This window comes from Benincasa hispida, chromosome 7, assembly GCF_009727055.1.
Source record: "Benincasa hispida cultivar B227 chromosome 7, ASM972705v1, whole genome shotgun sequence".
Taxonomy (NCBI): Eukaryota; Viridiplantae; Streptophyta; class Magnoliopsida; order Cucurbitales; family Cucurbitaceae; genus Benincasa; species Benincasa hispida.
Window position 1 is genome coordinate 6,875,667 of NC_052355.1, and position 21,933 is coordinate 6,897,599.

Genomic DNA, 21,933 nt, shown 5'->3' on the forward strand with positions numbered 1-21,933 from the left:
GATAGTCATGTGTCGATGGTCATGCATTTGACTGATAATGCGTTAACAAATGTATGTGATGACCATGCGTTCTGTCACAAGTTTTCTTGCACTCGCGCCAAGTATAACGTGAATACAATTTTCTCAGGTGATTCGAGGTCAAACTTAGGGACTTGTAGCAAAATGAATGCGGTGATGTGCCTGCGGTACTTTAAATAAAAGAATGATGGAGGGGTTTCTACACTAACACTACTCCTACTCCTAGCTAACTGACAACGCAATGAGAATATGAATGAGAGGTAGAGACACGACAACGCTTGACATGAAACAAATGAATGGGAAAGATAGATAAAATGCAGAGATGTTTTCATTACAATACTTAAGAGTGACCGCAAGGACAACCTTAGTCAACGCAAGTCATGCAATCATGCAACATACATACAATAGTAAACCACCTCTCGGTGCGAATGCTACGGCTTCTCATACTAGAACACATGTGATATATGCGATAAATCTACAGGGCCTACACATAAGCCTCTATTCCTATTTATGTGATGAAAAAATGACATCCACACAAATATGCGACCACATAATATCATACCTATCTCTAGGGTATATGCGATGCAGTGTTAACAAACAGAGCTTATCTCTAAGTCCCTATCTCTTGCTTATGCCAATCTAATCTCGCTCTCTCGAGTTTAGATTCTAACCTAGCTCTCTCGAGTCATTAGGTTCTTTCTTTAAACTCTCTCTTGAGTAGCTCTAAAGGGGTGTTGGGCACAACATAACATAAGACAATCGCATGAACTTGGTTGACACAAGATTATTCCTATCTCTAGTGAACAATGCATACATTGCTTAATGCGACCAACCACTTACCCTTCTGGACAATTGGTTGTTGCTGACTTTACTCATAGACAAGCAATTCGTTAGCCAATAGATAGGCGTTGCCGCAGCTTCACACTAAGCAAATAAGGTTACTCACACACTTACGTAACGCACACCTCTCGGTAGGTTGCTTCATGCTTCATATCCCTAATCCACATGACTAAGTATACAATACCCAAGCAATCTCACTAAGTGTTGTAATGAAAGTAAAGATGCTAAGCAAAGAAGATGGAGATGGGGTCGAAGGAAACAAAGAAATGCATTGAAAACAAATTGTATTAATTCCTTAATCACAAAATGTCATACAATACAATATAAGAAAAGAAAGGAAAATGAAATGATCGGTTGGAAGCAAAGACTTGCTTCCAGCGAATGTGCGTCAAGGCTGCCGGTGGTGCCATGGATGGGCGGTGGAGTTGACTCTCTCGAGATCTAGCTCCGGTCGAAGGCTCCGGTCATCACTTGGAATGGATGAAGAAGGTGAAGAACTCTAAAGCGTCTTCTTACGCATTTTTTCTGGATCGTAGGGAAAACCCTGGGTTGCAGGGGTAATCCCTAGTCCGGTTGAATTTCTGCTCATCGACTTCTATTTATAAAGCTTGGACGCCGACAACATTAGTGGACTGCTCTGAGTCTGACATTCGGCACGTTAGTCCTTTTCTTAACCTTTGCTGCTAACGGCATGGTAGTGAAATGTCAACATCATCTTTTGATTTTCCCAAGGTAGATGTGTTGATGCGTTCATTCCACCAACCTTGCGTTGATCCTTTTATCATGTGTTAGCCGCAATCATTCAGTGACCGCATTTGCTAAATACCGCAACTCTACATGATGACCACAATCGGTTGACAAGCGTAACTCCCATGTGATGGATGCATATGGCTGATTACCGCAACATTCATGTGTTGATCGACACGTTTGCCTTTGCGATGGAGAGTTTCTTCGCCTGCGGTCGTCTATGCAGCGGTTCGGTTTCTACATTTGCATCCACTTCCTGCATTAGCTACAAAAATAGAACAATGAATGCATAATAACAGGTTAGCCGAGATTCATCATGCCAATCGACGCAAACTCATTTTCTCATGAATTCCTAGCATAATTGCTGCAATAACCTTCATAATTCTAAGTAAAAGGCCTAAGATGACATGCAGAAACTGATACAATCATACAAGATTTATATTAAAACTATAGGTGTGAACCCCGAATCCTAATTTTTCTACTTGAGTATGTTCCCTACTAAGACTAGTGTGATGAGTAGGTTGATGTGGAAACTAGTGTGGAATGGTAGAGGAAAAAGTGGAGATTTGAAGAAAAGAGGAAATTTGGAAGTTTAACTTTTGGGAAAATTTGGAAAATTGGCTAAGTATAAATTTTGTGTGTTGATGCGTTGGAAGGGTGGTGTTGATGCGTTGGAAGAGTTGTTGGGGATGGTATGTGGCTGAAGGAAGAAAGATGGAGGTGATGCGTTGGAAGGCAGCCCATGTGTTGAGCAACCTCAGCCATCACCTCTGCCATGCGTCGAGCAGCCTCGGCCAGCGCCCATTCCATGCGTCGTGTAGCCTTGGCCAACGCCCATGCCATGCGTCGAGCAGCCTCGGCCAGACGCCCTGTCCATACATCGAGCAGCCTCGGTCGGACACCCTGCCAATGCGTTAAGCGCCCTACCGAGTAGCTATGTCGTGCGTCGAGGTGCCCTGCCATGCAGCCAAGCGCGTAGCCCATGCGGCTGGGTGAGCGAGCGATGGCTAGCATACGCCACACGCCCATGCGTCGAACCAGCACCCCTATGTGCCGAAGCACCTGGCCAAGCATGAAGGCGCCGCGCGCAGCCCATGCGGCCAAGCACGCCCAATGTGTCGAGCGACCAGCGTGCCCATGCGTCGAGCGACCAACCTATGTAACGCGCTTATGCGTTGGTGGTCAGCACCAGGCGCCTATGCCAAGAAAGCCGTGCAATGCTACCTAGTGAGCCATGCGTCAAGGATGGACGGTCACTCTATGCGTTGGTGATGGTTAGCTCTTGCAATGGTTAAGTTGAATTGTGATGGTAGTGATTTGGCTTGCTATGCGTTGATGATAGGCTATGTGTTGAGTATGGATTATGTGTTGAACATCCAAGAGTTGGACGTATACAAGGGATGAGATCAGCAGGAGAACATCATCAAAACCATGTGTCTTCTTGGAAGGAAAGCCTTAAGCCTTAAGAATTTGAGGTGGTGGCACCTGATTGGAAGCTCATGCGTTGGCTACATAGGAGGAAGACATTTAGCTTGCGATGATCACAGCATTGCATTAATAGGGTGAGAAGGAGACACTTGACCATGCTGCCAAGTAGGTGGTGTCAACTCTAGAGAAGGTTTGGACGCCTATAAATAGAGCCAAGAGACTTCATTTTTAGTTCATAATTCAAAAATACCATAAAAATAGTGGGAAAGTTGAGCAAACCTTGTGTTAGAGCCAAATCCATGCGTTAGTCATAGAGGATGCATTGGACAGTGAGGTCTAAAGAGGACGCATCAACTTGGGACGAGGAGTTCTCCCAATTTACTCGTGCATTTGGAGTGATTCCAAAGCTACCTGAAAGCTTTGAAAGTCTAGTTTTTAGGGTAGGGCTACTGGAAGAAAAGCTCAAAGGGATCGGTTTGGAAACTAAGAAGAAGGCAAAAGGTTCAGGCTGTCGAATCAGTTTGGGCCAGTCTTGAAGCTTCTGTGATTCCGACCAAACCACGAGAAGTTCTAAGCTCAAATTTTAGGCGAAGCTTCTTTGTAGAAGGAAGTGTCTTAAAATAAGGTTCAGAACTATAAGTAATCTAAGCTGTAAGTTGAATCTGGATTCTAGTGGTGAAAAGGGAGCTCGAGGTAGAAAAGGGAGCTACTAGAGTGAAAAGCTCCTAAGCAATCAAGGTGAGTGGCTAAAACGTTTTGACTAAAACATTTGCTTAGAATGTTTGATTACAACGTGTTATAGAAAGCATGTTTTAAAGAAGATTATTCTCATGCCAGCTTATTTTACAAAGTAATTTCCAAGCAAACCATGAGTTATGTTTTAAATGCATGCATGTGTGAGAAATTGTTGAAAAGCGATTTATATGTGTTAAATATACTCAGCATGCATTAGTACCTTTAAAGCCATATTTTTATATGTGTTACATGCTTTAAAGAGAAAGTCATTTATGACTAGTTTTACTTAAAACGTGATATCGAAGGACGTTTGAGAAGGTATCCGCCCAACTAGATACTGAAGGACATTTGAGAAGGTATCCATTGGTACTGAAGGACGTTTGAGAAGGTACCAAACCAACCAGATACTGAAGGACATTTGAGAAGGTATCTGAACAGAAGTACCTAAGGTATGACGGTACTTAGTATGGCCATATGCACGTAGGTAGTTAGAGTCAGAGATTGAGCAAAAGGGTTCTCTCTTAACTAGCAGTTGGTTTTGGGATTGTTTTATCCACAGTAAGAGTTATTCTCAACTGAGAAATAGTTTTACTGTTTTTTGATTAAAACAGCTTTATATGTTTTATGCTTGGAAAATGTTTACACTGCAATACAAGTACTATAGAAGCTTATATTTCAGTTAAACTCTTTATTGAGATTTTACATGAGAATCAATTATCTTTCTTAAGTCACTCACTGGGCGTAAGCTCACCCTGTTTTCAAATGTTTTCTTTTTTCCCCCCATAGGTAGCGGTCAAATCCTCTGAAGATAGCTCTACATCTGCTCTGCCACTAAAGGAATAAGAGATTTGTAACCCGTCGGTTTAAGTGGTTACTGTTAATATTGTACACATCTTATTGTTGTTCATATAGGGACTAGGGTTTTTGGGTTTTGGGACTTGTGAATCTAGTTTTGTAATGACTCTAAATATTATGTTTCTGAAGTAATAAATTTTGGCCTAGAGACATTCCGCTGTATATAAGTTATATTTTGGTATCAGAGTTATTCTGCAAGAGTTATTAGGCAGTAAGTGTCAGCCAAAGGGTTGATAACTGCTGCAGTCACGCCCTTCTCTAGGCTAAGAGGGTGGTCAAGGGCGGAGTGTGACAATAGGTTAAAATTAATGTGAATGAGATTCATATTAAAACCATAGGTTATTAGATAGAAATATATTTGGATAGGATTCAAATATATATAAATAAATATAAAGATATAACATTTAATAAATGGTTTAATTAATTTGATTAATTAAATATTTCATTTGATTTAATTGAATTGAAATTTATTTAAATCAAATTAAATAAGAATAATAACTCCTTTGCAGTTACAGGGGAGTGCTAACTAAGTGACGAAAATTGCAACAGCTCCACGTATTTGATTTTTAGAAAAGGTCTGCAATTGAGATCTCTTTACATTGTCGAAGAATAGAAAAGTAACTCACCTGTTATCTCTATTAAAAAAAAAAAAAAAAAAAAAAAAAAAAAAAAAAAAACTCTGCCAAAAGTTTTATAGAGAAGAGTTTCTGCAAAAACATATCTTCCCTTTTTCACTTTCAAAGATCCCACAATCTTATCCTTGGTAAGAGATATAGGAGGAAAGACCGACCAATGGTGTTCTATACAAGAGGATGAAGAAATTCATGTTGTCATTTTTTTTCAAGACGTGGAGAATTAAAGGATTGGATCCCAATGCAGAAGCATTTTATCACTTTTGTTTTTGAATTGGGAGAAAAGATTTTGCAAAATTAATAAAAATAGATTAAACATATTGTTTGTCAAGGAGAGATTATGATTAATTTATCTATGTAGAACCTCTTCATAGATCTTCTCCTGGTCTTGAATAAACAGTAGGATGTAAGTTTGTAAGGAAATTTGGCAGATGGATGTCAAGATAGCCTTTCTATGGCGATCTTGAGGAGAGTATTTATATTGCTCAACCAGAGGGGTTTATTGCACAGGGTCAAGAACAAAAGGTTTGTACGCTTCAAAAATCCATTTATGGGTTGAAACATGCTTCTAGATCTTGGAATATAAGATTTGATATTGCGATCAAATCTTATGACTTTGTACAGAATGTTGACGAGCCTTATGTTTACAAGAAGTCGTCAATTCTACTATAGCGTTCTTAGTTTTATATGTTGACGATATTATACTCATTGGGAATGAAGTAGGTTACCTAACTGACATCAAGAAATGGCTAGCAATGCAGTTCCAAATGAAAGATTTGAGGAATGCGCAGTATGTTCTCGGGATTCAGATTATTCGGAACTGCAAGAACAGAACACTAGCCATGTCTCAAACAACTTATATAGATAAAATGTTGTCTAGGTATAAGATGCAGAATTTCAAAAGAGGTTTGTTATCTTACAGATATGGAATTCATTTGTCAAAGGATCAATTTCCTAAGACACCTCAAGAGGTTGAGGATATGAGACGCATTCCCTATGCTTCCGCAGTAGGGAGCCTGATGTATGTAATGTTATGTACTAGACTTGACATATGCTACGAAGTAGGGATAGTCAGTAGGTATCAGTCCAATCCTGGATATGATCATTGGACTGCCATTAAAAATATCCTCAAGTGTCTTAGGAGAACGAGGAACTACATGCTCGTGTATAGTATTAAGGATTTGATCCTTACTGGATACATTGACTCTGATTTTCAAACCGATAAAGATGCAAGAAAATCTACATCAGGATCAGTGTTCATTCTGAATGGAGGAGCAGTAGTATGGAGAAGTGTGAAGCAAAACTATATTGCGGACTCCACAATGAAAGCTGAATACGTAGCTGCTTGTCAAGCAGCAAAGGAAGCAGTATGGTTGAGGAAATTCTTGACAGATTTGGAAGTTGTTCCAAATATGCATCTGCCTATCACCTATATTATGATAATAGTGGTGCAGTTGCAGATTCAAGAGAACAAAGAAGTCACAAGCGCGGAAAGCATATTGAGCGCAAATACCATCTGATCCAGGAGATTGTACATCATGGAGACGTTGTAGTGACCTAAATATCTTCTGAGCAAAACATTGTTGATCCTTTTATAAAGGCCCTCACGGCTAAAGTGTTTGAAGGTCACCTACAGAGTCTAGGTCTACGAAGTTTGTAAACTAGGAAGTGTGGGAGAACTTTTGGGTATATGCCCTAGTTTATTGTATTCATATGTTTATTGTACTCATATGTTTCTCACTTAAATTCAACATTGTGATACTCCACTAGGAGTTTTAGTCCAAGTGGGAGTTTGTTGGATTTTATGTCCTAAAACTCGTAGTTTGTAAATTAATAAACTATCCACTCCCCTGTAATTACAAGGGAGTTATTTACTTCTTATTAATTAAATAAATCTAATTTATTCAATTTAATTTAATTAAGTATTAATTAAATCCTTTTTAATTAATCCAATTATTAAATATCATATATTTAACTTAATGTACATACGAATCATATTCTAATGTAAACTCTCATAACCTATAGTTTTTAATATGAATCTCAATTCACATAAATTTTAACCTATAATTTAAATATGAATTCAATTCATATTAAAATAACATTGAATCTTATTTAAATACTAATACTCTCTTCTCACATAGTTTAATTTGAATCTTATTTAAAATTAATGTTTGGCTCAAGGATCAATGTCGTTAATTCGACTCCAAACCGAATCAAAAGAAATTTTTTAATATCGAACTACTCTTATCACTACTAAAACATAGCAACAGTGGTAAGTCCGAGTCGATCCATAGAGAAACGCAATTTGTTTTGTTAAGTTAACTTTCTTACTAGAGCGATAAATTGGGGGGGGGGGAGATGATTGGTGAGGAAAAGATATATGAGTGAAAAGGAAAATACAATGAATATATGAAGCTGTAATGGATTCATCTAGTTCTCGAATCAAGTAATCATTCAATGTAAATTAAATCATTGTTTTCTGCCAACATGTCATATATTCAAATTATGCATGCATAGCTACCCAATCAATGCGAATTAACTAATCTCTACAAAGGTCGACAATCAATTAATTCGAACCAATCGAGCGTCCAAATTCGTAATTAAGGTTGAAATACCCTGCCCTAACTAACCTACATGCTCCTAGATGCAATTGGGTCTTCAGCGACCATAAAGAATTAGAAACACATGCATTAATATTCAGGATTCAACTATGTTGATTAAGTGTAAGGACAACCGTATTCAAATAATCAATTTATTCTTTGAATCTAGATTAAACATGCTATGCAAAGATTCATAGACAACCTATAAACCTAAGCATGCTCATCTAACATGTGCCACAAGGATAAATGTATGTGTTACAAGGGTAACTTCAAAGCATGGACGATTACAAGGATGCGTGCGAGATTGAATTTAACTAGCTAAGACATGCAATCATGATAGAGGCATCAATCCAACACATAAAAGCAAGTCTAAATTAAACAAGATTCAAGAAAAACATAATTCTGATTTAAAGCACAAAAATTGAACAAAAAACTCATCAAAATATGAAGAACGTTCGATCCAAGAACTAAAAGAAAGATTACCTCATCGATTCATAGAAAAATCAACGGGATACATTCCAATACACATTCTGTTGGATTTTATGTCCTAAAACTCGTAGTTTGTAAATTAATAAACATATTTTGTTTTGTTTTTTGATAAAGTTGTTATTGAAATTGTAATTTTGAATCCAATAAACTAAGGTCCTGAGGCTATTTAATGTAGTTTGAACTTTATGTAGTGACATAAATGTGGATCAAGTTCAAATATATAGCCAAAATGGTCTATAGTATATGAATAAGGTTGGGAGCCTTATTCTGGGGACACTATGGATGCGGCCCACTTTGTAGTTAGTACAAACGATGTGATCCTGAATCGTTCATATAGAGATATGTGAGTGGGAGCATCCTATGCAATGATTTTGCATAAGACTGAACCATGAAATAGTCACTTTTTACGTTCTAAATGTTGTTTTATGTATAAAACTGACTATTTCGTTAATTGATGACCTAGGTAACTTAATCTTAATCCTGAGTTAACTATGAACTCCTGTTCACTCGGAATTATCCTTAGAGCTGCATAGGTGAGGATAGCTCATCATCGCTGGCCCAATAAGTCTCCCATTTCAGAGGTAAGATCGAGTGGATAGCTGGGAACATAGGATGCAAGACAGAATTCACTCCTACCCGTTATAGGGATAGTAGATAGTTTGTTCCCTTTAGTACTGAATCCAGGTCTTGAACAAGGGGCACCCACCCTCTCCTTAGCCCGAGAAGGATTCGGTTTATAGGTTGGACCTTAAACCAATTGTTCATTAGAGGATCAGTGGAACTTAAGGAACAAGATGTAGTCTTGGGGGTAAAACGGTTTTTATGACCCAGCCGAGATTACGAACAACTAGTGAAGGATTAGCTTACTAATCATGGTTATATCAAATGGACACAAATATATCTATAGTGAGGAGAGTGCAACTACGGGACTATAGTGGAATGACCCGTTAGTTAACAAATGTTGATTAGCTCCATCTAAAGAGTTTAGCTAGCTAATCTCGGATTGTTGGAGCCCATGATCTACAAGTCCATTAGGTTCCCCTACTAGCTCATATGGAATAAACTTAGAACAGTATGATAGAATGATTCGAATTGTTCGAATTAGGTGAAGAGAGAGAAATCGACAAGTATATGTGATATAGTGGTCGGGTTTTCAGTTTAAAGATACAGCTTTAATATTTAAATATCAAGAATATGAATACGTTCATATTCGGAAGCTCGAAAATAATGGAAATGGTCAAAGATGTAAAAAGTCAAAGAGTTGACTTTTTGACTTTGGAAAGTCAAACTTTGACCGATCTTATATTCAAATGTGATTTGAATTTCGAGAAAATGAACGTGGATTCATGCTTGGGAGGTCAAAATTAGTCAACACAGAAAAAATCATAAAAAGTCAAAATGTTGACTTTTTGGTTAAAGTTTGATTTTGACCAAATGACTATTTTGTCCTTTGACTAAAGTTAGTGGGAAAATCCAAACTTTTGTTGGATAATTCCACAAACAAAATAGTGGGCTAGGTGTTGGCTTATAGTGGAGACATTAAGCCCACTAAGATAGTAGATTATAAGTGTTGGGTTTTTTATAGATTTGTTTCATGAAAATGTTGCATGGTTTTTTCTATAAATTGGGCTTTTGAATTTCGATTTAAAACTCTTGAAATTTTGTCAAATTTAGTTTTTCAAAATTGTGCTTAAAAAAAAGGGAAAACTCAAAACCAAAATTCCATCTTATTTTTTCCATCTCTTTCTCTCTCTCGATTTTCTTCATCCATTGGGTCCCACAATTCGGTCCTGAGTCCAGAGGATAGTAGGTCAACTCTAGTGGTGGTTCGAAAGAGTTCGAGTCGAGATTCAGCGAGGAAGAGCGATTTTTGGGAGCTATAAAGGTAATTATAATAACTGTTTTTCCTTCAAATGGCATGCATCTTTTTCTTTAAGTTAAAAGCAATTAGAGTGTAATTAGATCCTAATTCTGTTGCGTATGTCTCGTGTTTCATCACATTCATAATCCGAAAATAAAATAAAAACTAACCTTAAGATACTAAAAATTAAAGGGAATAGAAGAAAAATGAAGTAACTTCAGCCTCTATCGATTTGGCCTCCAAAATTCGGCATAATTTGACCCACAGCCGAGGAGAAGTATATATAGAGACCAACGTAGTGTTGCAATGCTGATGCGACTGAAGGGAAGCATCAGGCAAGAAGTCCATCGCATGGTCAACACTCATTTGCGTGCATGCCTTGCTGCTTATCAGTCAATCATCGCAACGTTGCAACGCTCTAGAGAAGCATTGCAACACTGATGCTTCTGTCTTTAAGCATTGGAGGTCAACATTGAGATGTATTGGGACGTTGGCGATGATTCAACTCTGGAGCATCGTGACGCTTAGAGTAGGGTTGCAACACTGTGTCCACTACCAGATACTCGTTACTCGCTGTTTGATGACTTGATACTCGTGGAATGATGGCATTTTGGTAATTTCAGCTCCTTGAAGCCTTAGATGTTCAAATCAACTCAAAATTGCTTCAAATTAACCCCGATCGGCTTCAAGTCATTAATTCTACCTCTTGATCGCTCGATACCTATAAAATAGGGAAATAAACACGTAAAATCCAGTAACAAGTCCGAATTAAGCTAGGAATAATAGCTCTTTCTGAGAGCTAACAATTAACTTTATATTATAATGTATATAATATAAATTGCATCATATACAATTAACATAATTCCCTTAATAATTAATTTGAACACTTAAAATTTTTCCAACTTTAAAACCTTGTTTAATTTGTTTGTGAGCTAGCAGAGGGAGCTAATAAACCTACAGTTATAAGCACCAATGATACAAGATTAAGTAATTAAACTATTTAATTAAATTAATCAAGATTCTTTAACTACATAGTTGTATTCTAATGAACTGTAGTATATTTATGTGTACATTGATTTTACCATTTTATGTAAGTCAATACTTCAAAGGTTTTTTTGTAACTACAGTTGTGTCAAATTACCGTTTTACTCCTATAGTCACCTATTATTCCTTAAGTACCATTTATTCTATAATGAACAAACTGTTCATGTTCCAACCATAAACAAAATTTCTCTCCACCAGTGAGAGGGTGAGGCCTTTGTTGGGATTAATGCTCTAAATCTCGTAGGTTTCGTAGTTTGCAAAATTATGTGTACACAAATTATTTATTCAATAAAGTAGTGTTATTTTTTTTCGACATTTAATTTGCATTAACTCAATTCACTAAACTAAGATTCAACGTTATTTTATTTAAATTAAACAAGTATGTAGTTGACATAGAAGTGGGTCATTTTTAAGTAATAATCTGAACAGTCTATAGTATATGGATAAGTCTAGGTACCTTATGCTGGTAATAATATAGATACGACTCACTTTATAATTGTTACAATAATTGTAAAGTGTTACAAATGATCTGATCCTGATAATTCATTTGGAGACATGTGAGTAGGGATATCCTATACAAAGAATTTATAGAAGACCGGACGACGAAATGATTACTCTCTTTTTATAGAACCATTATTTAAAGAACTTACATTTCACTAGGATGAACATAGATAACTTGACCTTAATTTTGAGTGAGTTGTGAACTCCTGCCTACGAAGACAATCCTTTGATCTGTATGAGTGAGAGTGGCCAAATTAACCGACTCAATAAGCCTATTAATTTGGGGATTTGTCCAAATAGGGAGCTGAGAAAGCAACTATAAAAGATGAAATTCACTCATTCTTGTCTTGAGGAAAAGTAGATGAATTTCTTCCTTAAGGGTTGATTCCAAGTCTTGAACAATGAGGCGTTTCACTCATTCTTGTCTTGAGGGTTAGTTTATTGTTGGACTATAAACTATTTTGTTCATTAGAGAAATCAGTGGTAATTAAGAAGTTAAATGTAATTACAGGAGTAAAATGGTAATTTAACCTAGCTGTAGTTATGAACAATTCGTAAAGGGTCAACTTACTGTTGATTTGTTATATCCATGGATACAGAAATATATCCACAACGAGAAGAGTGCAGCAGTCAGTGTTGAGTGACCAGTAGTTATTGAATATTGATTAATCTAATTAAAGAGTTTAATTGATTAATCTCGTATCATTGAGTTTCTAATCAGTAGGTCCATAAGGTTCCCTTGTTAGCTCACAAAGGATAGAAACAAGGAATAATTGTTTCTAGACTAATTTGAATTTTTCAAATTATTTAAGGGAATTTAAGCTGTTAATTATATTAATATGGTTAATATAAAGTATAATGTATATTGTACATTATAATGCATAGTTAATTATAAATATAATGTATAATTAAAACTATTTAATATGCGATAGATAAATATTTGAAGGAGATTCAAATATTATTCATATAAATAAGATTTATATAAATACTATAGATTAAAAATTAATGTGCATATGATTCATATTAAAACTATAGGTTATATGAGAGATGTGTATTTTAATCTGATTAAAAAGCATATGATATGATTGATTAGTTAAGTTAGTTAATTAATCATGTATATTATATAATAACAATATTACAAAATTTGTTATTATATAATATAATTTTATATAATTATTATATTATATAATTAATAACTCCCTACTAAAGGGAGTTATTCTTCACATGGATGGGAGTTAGAGTAATTCCCATTCCCTCCTTCTTCCTATAGTTTGTATTGAGAATACATACACAATATGAGGATTAAAAGTTTTTTTACAGAACGTGAAGATATCTCTCTAAAATTCTCCCAAAAAAAAAAAAAAAAAAAAAACTTCTCTTTGCCTTCTCACATTCCCTCCTCCAAAAAACCAAGAAAGAGCTCCACATCCTTTCCTTGTTTCGAAGAATAATAAGGTAACTTCATGGTGGTGTTTAGAAGGTTTTATTGCTATGTTTGTAGAGGGGAATATTTGTGACTTTTTAGAGAGGATTTACGTAAAGAAGTGGTTTACTTCAATGGTAAGCATTTTGATTTCCCTTTACCTCTTTAGAACAACATGCTTATAGGTCTCATTAACAATGTTTATCCTTTAAATATTTCCAAAGAAATTACTGAATCTTCAACAAGAGTTGTTAAAGAACCTAGTACCTCAACAAGAATTGTTGAAGTGGGTTCATCTAGTTGATCAAATCCACCTTAAGTGTTGAGGGAACCTCAACGTAGTGAGAGGGTACGAACCCACCTATTCACTATATGGGTTTAACTGAAATCTTAACTATGGTAGCTGATGACGAAGTTGAAGATCCATTGTCTCACAAGAAGGTAATGGAGGATGTTGAAAGAGATGAATGGATCAAAGCCATGGATCTCGAAATGGAGTCTATGTACTTCAATTCAGTATGGGATCTTGTAGATAAACCTGATGAGGTTAAACTTATAGGTTGTAAATGGATCTACAAGAGGAAACAGGGTGTTGATGGGAAGGTGCAAACCTTCAAAGCTCGACTGGTGGCAAAGGGTTATACCCAGGTTGAGGGAGTCGACTATGAGGAGAATTTCTCTTGTTGCCATGCTGAAGTCTATCCGGATCCTCCTATCCATTGCCTCATATTATGACTATGAGATATGGAAAATGGATGTCAAGACTGCTTTTCTGAATTGAAATCTTGAGGAGACAATTTATATGGTGCAACCCGAGGAATTCATAACCCAAGGTCAAGAGAAAAAGGTTTGCAAGCTTAATCGGTCCCTTTATGGATTGAAACAAGCATCTCCATCTTAGAACATAAGGTTTGATACTGTGATCAAATCTTATGGCTTTGATCAAAATGTTGATGAACCTTGTATTTATAAGATCATCAACAATTCAATAGTTTTTCTAGTGTTGTATGTAGATGATATCCTACTCATTGGAAATGATGTAGGTTTACTGACTACAGTTAAGAACTGGCTAGTGACCTAATTCTAAATGAAATTTGGGAGAGGATTAGTTTGTTTTGGGTATACAGATCTTTCGAGATCAAAAGAACAAAATGCTAGCACTATCTCAGGCGTCGTATATTGATAAAATGCTTGTCAAATATTCGATGTAGAATTCCAAGAGGGGTTTATTGCCTTTTAAGCACAGAGTTACATTGTTTAAGGAACTGTGTCCTAAGACACTTCAAGAGGTTGAAGATATGAGACGGATCCCCTATGCATCTTCCATAGGCAGTTTGATATGCGATGTTATGTACTAGACTTGACATCCGCTATGCAGATGGGATAGTCAGTAGATATCAATCTAATCTAGGATTAGATCACTGGATAGCTGTTAAGAACATCCTCAAGTATCTAAGAAGAATGAGGGACTACATGCTTGTGTATAGTTCTAAGGATTTGATTCTTACGAGATACATGGACTCTGATTTTCAGATTGATAAGAAGTCTAGGAAATCCACATCAGGATCCGTGTTCACTCTTAATGGAGAGGCAGTAGTATGGCGAAGCACCAAGCAGGGGTGCATCGTGGACTCCACCATGGAGGCTGAGTATGTAGCGGCTTATGAAGTTGCTAAGGAGGCCATTTGGCCCAGGAAATTTCTGACTAATCTGGAAGTTGTTCCAGACATGTCAAAGCCCATCACATTTTATTGTGATAATAGTGATGATATGGCTAATTACCAAGAGCCTAGGAGTCATAAGCTCGACAAGCACATAGAGCGAAAGTATCATCTCATATGAAAGATTGTGCATCGACGAGACGTGAGAGTCACGAAGATAGCTTCGGAGCACAACATTGTTGATTCATTTAGGAAGGCCTTGATAACGGGTAGAAATGCACGTTATTATAGTGTAAATAAGTAAAACAATGAGGGAATACGACGGTAAAAATAAACAATAATATGTCCAAAAGTGTTAAACTGAGAAAATTGTGATCGCATGCGCCCATCGCATAAAAGCAGTTAATTTACTTATTTTGTGTAGGAAAAATGCATTGGCGCAAGTAAAATTGTGATCCAAGGAATTAGGAGTCCGCATACATTGAAAGGTTGCAATCACAAAGTCATGCGATCGTGAGAAGTTGCTCAAGAAGGTGGTGGCATAAAAACTGCACATCAAGGTGACAGCATAATAAATCATGATGGGACGGAAAGCTGATGATGGTCGAATCTGAATTTAGCTGACAAGCCGTTAAAGACACACTGTAGCAAGTACACTCAACTATCGGTGACCATTAATTGGCACATCAGAGTAGGAGATTTAATGACCGCCCATCATTGAAATCATTAGAGAGAAAGGCTGCTTCACCTTAAGCTTTATAAATATCGGAGGCCACCATTGTAAAAGGAGTTAACAAGATGGATCGCCATATATATCATATAGAGAATAAGTTAGAGAGCCATTAGTTTGTTTATATTCATACTTACACTTAAAAAATGGAGTCAGCTAAGAGACGAAGAAGCTGAGAGATCATTCTCGGACAGATCGAGAGATTGTCGGGAAGTGCTACACGGAGAGAGAGGGCCAACACTTACGAAAGCAAGAATATTCATTTGGATAGAGTTGGAGTGAAAAAGCCAGTGTAAAAGACCACGGAAAGCAAGGCACTACTACCAGGCTTCTTATCTCTACATTTCATTGCAATTCTATATTCTACATTTTATTTATAGAAAATGGAAATCTCATTTCAACTTATGTTCAATCACTCCATACTTAGCATGAGTAGCTAAATTTCCGAATGGGTTGAGAAGTACTTAGCTAGCATGACCTAAGATATACACTTTATGCGATTATATTGTCTTATGTATATATCATTCACTCTTTAGAGATACTTGAGAGAGTAGTCTAAAGAAAGAATCTAGACTTGAGAGAGTTAGATTAGAATCTAGGCTTGAGAGAGCCAGATTAGAACCGCATAAGCAAGAGATAGAAACTTAGACATAAGCTCTATTGCTATTAACACATCGCATGCACCCTAGAAATAGGATATGATAGTATGCGGTTACCTTGTGTATGTGTGCATCATTCATCATCGTATAGACAAGAATAGAGGCTTAGACATAGGTCCTATCGGCATTTTCGTATACATCGCATGCGTCCTAGAAATAGGAATTATGGCATTTTCATTGAAAGATGACATGTTGTTGTTTGTGTGTAGCATAATCGCATAACTAGTACGCAATCTTAGGAAGTGTTAACTAACCCCTTCTTAACTCGTTCATCGCATACTCATTGTAGTTCTCGATTTCATCAACTATTTATTCGAACTCCGTCGCATAGGAAATATTCTTAAACAAAACACCATCCAGCTTATTTTTTTTCACCACCGCAAGAGAATAAAAAATTAACTGTCGCATATTAACTCAGTAGTCCCTTGTTCGACTCCGGACCTACCAGGAAACCTAGTGAGGTTTATCCTTGGGTCTTATTAGGAAAACTTGCATATGCAATGCATAACACATCACCGCAAACTCATACCATAATCGCATCACATTTACAATGCATCAAGTTTTTGGCCCCGTTGTCGGGGACTACGGCAGTACATATTGCGCTAACAGTAAACCTTTTGATTTTCTTTGCAGCTTTCGACCTCTGTGCACTGCCATTCCTTTGCTAAGGGAAGAAGGAAGTGTCGCATGAGCGAAGGACACATTCCTAAACCCAACTACTACCCAGAGATTGAAAGAACGTTCCAAAGAAGACGGAGAAACAACCGCCGACAATAACAAGAGAGAAATCCCAGAATGGCGGAACAACCGAAAGAAAGAGCCACAAATGCAATCAACATCAAGGCAAACCCCATTCTCCTGGCGAACAACCGCAATAGACCCATCCGAGACTATGCATCACCTAACCTCTATGATTTCTCCTCAGGAATCATGAGGCCAACTTTGAACGGATCAAGGTTTGGGATGAAGTCGGTTATGTTACAAATGATCCAGACAATCGGACAATTTGGTGGAAGGTGTGGCGAGGATCCGCACGTCTGATCCATTGTGAATATGATGAAATTATGGTGTATATTGCAATAGTGGTGTATGCGTTGTGCATAAATGTTTTCCTAGCAAAATCCAAGTATAAATTCTACTAGGTTGCCTGGTAAGCCCAAGGTCGAACACAGGGACTATAGAGACAGTATGCGATGGTGATTTCAGATTTCTTTGAGGTGACAAATAAAACAATCAGTTGGTTGGTATGTTTGTTTAAGGTATAGATTCTAAGCGGCGGAATTGAGAAAAGAGTTAATAACATGAAAGTTACAATGAGTATGCTGGGGAACGGGGTGAGAAAGGATTTAGCTAACACTTCCTAAGATTGCGTTCACGTTATGCGATCATGCTACATACATACAACAGCAAGTCATCTCTCAATGCAAATGTTATTGCTCCTAGTTTTAGGATGCATGCGATGTATACGATGATGTCTATAGAACTTATGTCTAAGCCGCTACTCTTGTCTATGCGATGATGAATGACACATACATACATAAGGCGACCACATACTACCATAACCTATTTATAGGGTGCATGCGATGCATTAATAGCAAACAAAACTTATTCCTAAGCTTCTATCTCTTGATTATGCGGTTCTAATCTGACTCTCCCTAGCCTAGATTCTAATCTGACTTTCCCAAGCCTAGATTCTATCCTTAGATCACCCTTTCGAGCATCTCTAAAGGATGAATGATGCATACATAATACAAGATGATCGCATAAAGTGAAGATCTCAGGTTATGCTAGCTAAGTGCTTCTCAACCCATCGATGGTTTAGTTACTCATGCGTAATGTAAATAGAGTGAACAGATATAAAGATGAAAATTTCATTTTATAAATAAGATCGAAATACCGAATGAAAATGGAAAATAGGGATAGAGAGCCTGATAGCAATGTCTTGCTTCCCAAGGCTTTTACAATGAGATTTTCTCTACTCTGCCCAAAAGAATGGCAAGAGTCGACCCTCTCTCCGTTCTCAACGCTTCCTGGCATTCTTCGGAGCTAACCAAGACGATCTTTTGGCATCTTCTCTCTTCACTCGCCTCCACCTTCTAAGTATATAACATTATAGACTACGACTATCTATGTATATGGCAAAGAAGAACTCTAAATTCTGAATAGCGGAACCCCTTTAACGAAGGTGGCATTCGGTATTTATAGAGCTTCAGGGTGAAGAGCTTATCTCTCAAATGATTGCACTGATGGGATGTCACTAATTCTCTGTCTAATGCGCCGATTAATTGTCACTGAAAAGTTGAGTATACTTGCTACAGTGTGTCATTAACTGCTTGTCAACTTAATTCGGATTTGACCATCATCAACTTTCTCTCCCATCGTGATTTATTAAGCTTCCACTTGATGCGTCGTCTCTATGCAGCCACCTTCTTAAGCAGATCTTCGCAAACGTATACGATCGCATAGCCTTGCGGTCGCAATCTTTTAATGCGCTCGAACGCTGAATTCCTTGGATCACAATTCTATCTTGCACCAATGCATTTTCCTGCACAAAATATGTAAATTAGTTGCTTTTAGTGCGATGGACGCATGCGATCGCAATTTTAGAAGTTAATCACGAATTTTGAACAGGAAATTGACGAATCACTCAGCGACGCCTGGGCGAGGTTTAAGAGATTGGTGCGAGACTGTCCACACAACAGATTACCAGACTGCTCCAGATAGAGATATTTTATCACGGTTTGAACCCTACATCGCAGACAGCTGCCAATGCGACAGTACCTGGTGGTCAGCTTGATAAAATTTATGATGAGGCGAAGAATATCCTTGATTGCATATCAAAAAATCATGAAGATTAGCGGGAAAGCGATCGACTAAAAATTCGAGAAGGTGACGCAAACAATAGGGCCATTGCATCTCTACAGAACCAAATGAATGTGATGATTAATCTGTTACAGGGCATCACAATCAACAACCCTGGAACGCAAAGAGGGCAGGTCAATGCAATTGTACAGACAAGCATGAGTTTTGCTACTTGTGGAAAATCACATCTGATTGAAGAATATCCAAGAAACCCGCAGTCAGTATACTTCGTAAAGAACAACCCTTTCTCTAGCACATACAACCCCGGGTGGAGAAACCACCCCAATTTCACTTGGACAAATAATCAACAATAGAGTTATCAACCCATGGTGCCAAAAAAAGAACTGCCAAGATTTTTCCAGCGAACGTACGGTCAATCACAACATCAAGCCAGCAGGTCGCAAGCACCGCCATCTTCCTTTCTAGAGAGATTATTAAAGTAGTACATTGAAAAGAATGAGACGGTTCTCCAAAACCAGGCGACTTCTATCCGCAATCTCGAAATCCAAATAGGATAGATTGTGGGAGAGCTGAAAAATAGACCGCAAGGGACATTGCCGAGCTCAACTGAACTCCTTCATAACTCGAGGAACACAGGAAATGAGCAATGTCAAGTAGTGACCTTGCGAAGTGGAAAGACAATAGTGGAAGAAAAGAAGGAGCCAAGTAGGACTAATCCAGTTGCGATAGAATCCAATAACCCGTTGACATAGAATGAACCAGAAGAACCTAAGACGATGGAACCAGAAGTTGTGTCTACCTCTAAGCCTATAGAACATGGAACCGTGAAGGTATAGCTACCACCATTCCCGCAAAGACTTAAGAAGAAGCAAAATGATGAAGTGCAGTATTATCGCTTCATGGAAATGTTAAAGCAGCAACACATCAACATCCCATTTACAGAAGCTATAGAACGAATGCCAAAATATGCGAAGTTTTTAAAGGACATGGTGACAAAGAAAAGAAGCACGGGAAAGTTCACAATGGTGGCGTTAACGCAAGAGTCAAACACATAATCCCATTGAAGATATGCGACCCAGGAAGTTTCACGATACCCTGCTCAATTGGCGAGATCTATATTGGTCAAGCACTATGCCACCTTGGGGTCAGTATCAATTTAATGCCCCTTTCAATCTTTAAAAAGTTGAATATGGGGCACTGACGCCTACGACAGTGACTCTCCAGCTTGCGGATAGGTCTCTAGTTCACCCTGAGGGAAAGTTGAAGGATGTCCTGGTCACAATTGATAAATTCATTCTACTGGCAGACTTCATCATTCTTGACTATGAGGCGGACAAAGATGTGACCATCATATTGGGATGACCATTTTTATCTACTAGTCATGCTCAAATTGATGTGTACAAGGGAGAGATCACGATGAGTATAAATGGGAAGAAGCTCAAGTTTAACATCATCAAAGCCATGAAGTATCCGGAAGATGATGACCTATCCGATTCTGACAATGAACACAGTTGTAATGAAGAAGAGGAATCCGAAGAAAAAGATGAAAAAGAGGATGCGACTGCATCCATAGAAGTTTGCAATGTGATCACAGAAACAACAGACAAAGAAGAAAAATTGAATTTGAATGAAGAGAGAAAAGCATAAAAACCTTCCTTGGAACAACCACCTATAGTGGAAATGAAAACTCTACCAAGTCATCTAAAGTATGTTTTCCTTTGGAAAAATGAAACCTTGCCAGTAATAATTTCCTCTACGCTAAAAGAAGAACAAGAAAATGCACTGCTTAGCATCCTGAAGAAGTACATAAATGCAATCGGGTGGATGCTAGCAGATATAAGAGAAATTAGCCCAACATACTGCATGCACAAAATACGTCTCGAAGAAAACCAAAAAGGGTCTACCGAACCTCAACGCAAACTAAACCCTGCGATGAAGGAGGTTGTGAAAAAGGAGATAATTAAATGGTTGGACATAGACATTATATACCCAATCACCGATAGCACGTGGGTCAGCTCCGTGCAATCAGTGCCCAAGAAGGGAGGATGACAATAGTCCTAAACGTAAACAATGAGTTAATACCATTGAGGAACGTCACTGGTTGGCGGATTTGCATGGACTACCAAAAGCTCAATGCGGCGACAAAGAAGGGCCATTTCCCCTTGCCTTTTATTGACTAGATGTTAGACCGCCTAGCAGGGAATGATTACTTCTATTTTCTTGACGGGTATGCGAGCTAGAACCAAATAATGATCACTTCTGAAGACCAAGAAAAGACCACATTCATCTACCCATACGGAACATTTGCTTTTCACCGCAAGCCGCTCGGATTATGCAATGCGCCAAGCACGTTTTAGAGGTGCATGATGGCTATCTTTTCCGAGTATCTCGAGGATTCAGTGGAAATTTTTATGGACAACTTCGTATGAAGTCTGTCTGAACAACTTGGAGAAGATATTAAGGAGATGCGAAGAGACAAATCTTGTGCTGAATTGGGAGAAGTGCCAATTCATGGTGAACGAAAGTATTGTGCTCGGGCACAAGGTTTCCAAGGAAGGGTTGAAGGTGGATAAAGAGAAAATTGAGGCCATTGAAAAGCTTCCACCTCCAGCTAATGTGAAGGTTGTAAGGAGTTTCCTGGGACATGCAGGATTCTACCATCGTTTTGTGAAGGACTTTTCGAAGATAGCTCGACAATTGAGTGTGTTGCTAGAGGCTGATAGAACGTTTGACTTTGATTCACAATGCCTCAATGCATTTAAGATACTGAAGAACGTATTAATTATTGCGCATGTTTTGATCGCACCTGACTGGACGAAACTGTTGGGGTTGATGCCCTAAAGTGTCGTGTCCTGTAGTTTGTAAATAGTTTGTACGGACGCTTGTG

At 37.9% G+C, this 21,933-nt stretch overlaps 1 non-coding gene across 1 annotated transcript; it reads right to left on the reverse strand.

The window, feature by feature from the left end:
* Nucleotides 1–18,822: 18,822 nt before the first annotated feature.
* Nucleotides 18,823–18,928, reverse strand: LOC120082267. The gene has a single exon (XR_005483103.1). It is a non-coding gene; the product is annotated as a small nucleolar RNA R71 (small nucleolar RNA).
* Nucleotides 18,929–21,933: the final 3,005 nt, after the last annotated feature.